This window comes from Odocoileus virginianus, unplaced genomic scaffold, assembly GCF_023699985.2.
Source record: "Odocoileus virginianus isolate 20LAN1187 ecotype Illinois unplaced genomic scaffold, Ovbor_1.2 Unplaced_Contig_13, whole genome shotgun sequence".
NCBI classification, from domain to species: Eukaryota; Metazoa; Chordata; class Mammalia; order Artiodactyla; family Cervidae; genus Odocoileus; species Odocoileus virginianus.
The window spans coordinates 1,872,411-1,876,206 of record NW_027224330.1 but is presented as its reverse complement, the minus strand read 5'-3'; positions in this window follow the sequence as shown (position 1 = coordinate 1,876,206).

Genomic DNA, 3,796 nt, shown 5'->3' with positions numbered 1-3,796 from the left:
CTGAACATGATACCAAGGTGCAGGGTCTGGGAGGGGGTCACCCTGCAGAGAGTGGTCATGTAACCCTAGGTACAGGATCTGGGAGGAGGATCACCATGAGGACTATGCACATATGTCCCCAGGTACAGGACGATGAAGAGGTGTCACCCAGAGGACTGTAGAAATGTGACACCAAGTGCAGGGTCAGGAGGGGGTCACCCTGAAAACTGCTTGAGTGTGACCCCAGGTGCAGGGTCTGGGAGATGGGGTTGCCCTTCAGCCTGTAGACATGTGGCCTCCAGCCAGGGTCTGGGATGCTGTCACCCTGGAGCTAGTGGACATCCAACCCCAAGTACAGAGTTGGGAGAGGTTCACTGTGGAGACTATGGACACATGGCCCCACATGCAGAGTCTGGGAGGTGGGTCACCCTGGAGATTTTGGACATGTATCCCCAGGTGTAGGTTCTGGGAGGGGTTCACCATGGATACTGGACATGTGACCCCAGGTGTAGGATCTGGGAGGGGGGTTACTCTGGAAACTGGAAATGTGACCCCAGATACATGGTCTGCGAGGTGAGGTCATCCTGGAGACTGTGACATCTGACCCCAGGTACCTCATCTGGGAGGTAGGGTCACTTGGAGAATGGATATGTTACCCCACATTCAGGGTCTGTGAAGGAGGTTACATTGACGACTGTGGACATGTGACACCAGGGCGTCACCCTGGAGATTCTGTACCTGTGGTTCCAGGTACACAGTCAAGGGGGACTGAGCCACTCTATACACTGTGGAAATGTGACCGCAGGTGCAGGTTCGGGGGCATCTCCCTGGAGATTCTGTACCTATGATTCCAGGTACATGGTCAAGGGGGACAGAGCCACTCTATACACTGTAGAAATGTGACCACAGGTGCAGGTTCAGGGGGCATCTCCCTCGAGAAAGTGGACAGGTGACTCAAAGTGCAGTGCCTGGGGTAGAGGCTGACCCTGGAACCTGTGGACATGTGACCTCACATATATGGTCTGGGAGGAGGTCACTGTGCATACTGCAGATCTTTAACTCCAGGTACAGGGTTTGTGGGTGGTCACTGTGAAGACTGTGCATGTGTGACCCCAGGTAAAGGGTCTGGGGAGAGGTGTCACCCAGGGTACTGTGGAAATGTGACCCCAAGTGCAGGGTCTGGTGGGGGTCACCCTGCATATTGTGGTACTGTGACCCCAGATGCAGTGCCTGGGAGAGGTCACTCTGGGGACTCTAGACATGTGACTGTAGGTAGAGGGTCTGGGAGGGTGTCAACATGGACATTGTGGACTTGTGACTCCAGTTGCAGGGTCTGGTTTGGTGGGGTCACCGTGAAGATTGTAGATGTGTGACCCCATTTACAGGGTCTGGGAGTGTCACCCTGGAAACTGTGGACCTGTGACCCCAGATTCAGGGCCTGGGAGTAGTGGGCACCCTGGAGACTATGGACGTGTGACCACATTTAAAAGGTCTAGTGAGGTGTGGTAACCTAGACGTTGTGGACCAGTGACACCAGGTACAAGTTCTTGTGAGGTGGGCACTGGACACTGCGGACATGTGAGACCAGGTGCAGTGTCTGGGACGTTAGTTACCCTGGAGACTTTGAAGATGAAACCCCAGGTGAAGGCTCTGTGAGGGGGTGGTCACCCTGAGAACAGAGGATGTGTGACACCAGGTACGGTGCCTGGGAGAGGTCACACTGGGGACTGTAAACATGTTACCTCAGAACATGGTCTGGGAAGATGTCACCCTGGAGATGGTGGATATGTGACCCCAGATACAGGATCTTGGGGGGGTGTCACACTTGAGATTCTGGACGGGACCCCAGGTTCAGGGTCCAGGAGGGGTGGTCACCCTGGAAAATGGACACCATTAAAGGTCTGGTGAGGTGGACTCAACCTAGAGCCTATGGACATGTGACCCCAGGTCTAGGGTGGGAGAGGGGGGTTATTCTGGAAACTGTGGACATGTGACCCCGGAAACATTTTCTGTGAGGGGTGCCACCTAGGATACTGTGGACATGTGACCTCGGGAAAGGTCTGGGAGGAGTTCATCCTGGAGCCTGTGGAAATGTGATCCCAGGTGTAAGGCCTGGGAGGGGTGTCACCTTGGAGACTGTGGACAGGATCTGGGGAGAGGGCTCTCCACGGAGACTGTGGATGTGTGACACCAGGTTCAGGGTCTAGGGAGAGGGTTCACCCTGAAGACTATTGACATGTGACTCCAGGTGCACAGTTTGGTGATATGGGGTACCCTGCCAACTGTGGACATGTGAGCCCAGGTGCAGGGACAGGAAAGGGGCATCATCCTGGAGACTGTGAACGTGTGACCCTATGTACTGGACTGGATGTGGGTCACATAGGAAACGTTGGATATGTAAACCCAGGTCCTTACCCTGGAGACATGGATGTGTGACCCCAGGTACAGTGTCTGGGAGGGGGTCACCATGGAGACTGTGGACTTGTAATCACAGGTACAGGGTTTGGGAGAGCTTCAGCCTGGGGTCTGTGGACCTGTGTCCCCAGGTGTAGGGTTTGGGAAGAGGAGTCACCTTGCAGACTGGATGTGAGAACCCAGGTGCAGTGTCTGAGAGCTGCGGTCACCTTAGGGAGTATGGATGTTTGACCACAGGTACGGGGTTGGGAGTTGGGTTCACCTTGGAACCTGGACAAATGACCCCAAGGCCATGGCCTGGAATGTGGGACAGCCTGGAGATTTTGGACGTGTGACCCCAGGTGCAGTGTCTGGGAGGTGTGGTCTCCCTGGAGAGTGTACTCATATCCCCAGGTACAGGTTTTGGGAGGGGGCAGTCACCCTGGGGACTATGGACTTGTGATGCAAAGTGCAGTGTCTGGGAAGAGGCTGGCCCTGGAGACTGTGGATGTGTGATCCCATGTATATGGTCTTGGGGATCACTCTGGATATTGCAGACATTAGAATCCAGTACAGTGTCTGGGTGGGGTGTCACCATGCAGAATGTGGCCATGTGACCAATGTACAGGGTCTGGGGTGGGGTGACACCCTGGAGACTGTGGACACGTGACCCTAGGTGCAAGGTCTGGGAGGGGGTAACCCTGGAGACTTGATGTGTGAGCCCAGGTACTGGGTCTCGGAGGTGGGGTCACCCTGGACACTGTGGACATATGACATGTGATCACTGGCTCTGTGAAGGAGAATGAAAATGATGAAGTGACCAAAACCTTCACTGATTTCACAGAGTTTAGAGAGGACTGAACCAAGAAAGAAGAGATTAACATTTACAACTCTTCTTTCATATAGTACTCTCTATCTGCTCCACCTCACTGACTCACCCATGACCCTAAATTGAGGTGGCACAGTTACCTCTGATCTCCTTAGCCATCTTAATTAAATTGTAGAAATTTTCTTTTTGCCTTCTGAAAATGTTAGAAATTGCAAAGAACTTTCAAGAGAAAAATAAAACAAACACCAAATCACAGGGAAGGTAGAGTTTAAAGTACATGTATTTGACACTCCTATGGTTCCCCCTTCAGCTTGCCAGTAAAGAATAAAATATATGGCTCTATTGTCACGGACTTGTTCTAGTATGCCACCTTCAACATAAATACCACTAGTTGAGATTTTTATAAATTTTGAGAGGAACTTTGCCTTTCCTCTGATAATCTTGAATTAAGTAAAAGATCTCCATTGGCAGGGTATGATCAGTCAAAAATGTCCCAGTGAAAAGGAACAATGAAAAAAGAGACAAGTATCAAGAACCTTTCTACCATGCTATGTTCAACACTTGGAACTTATACAAGTAAGGACAACTAGACAC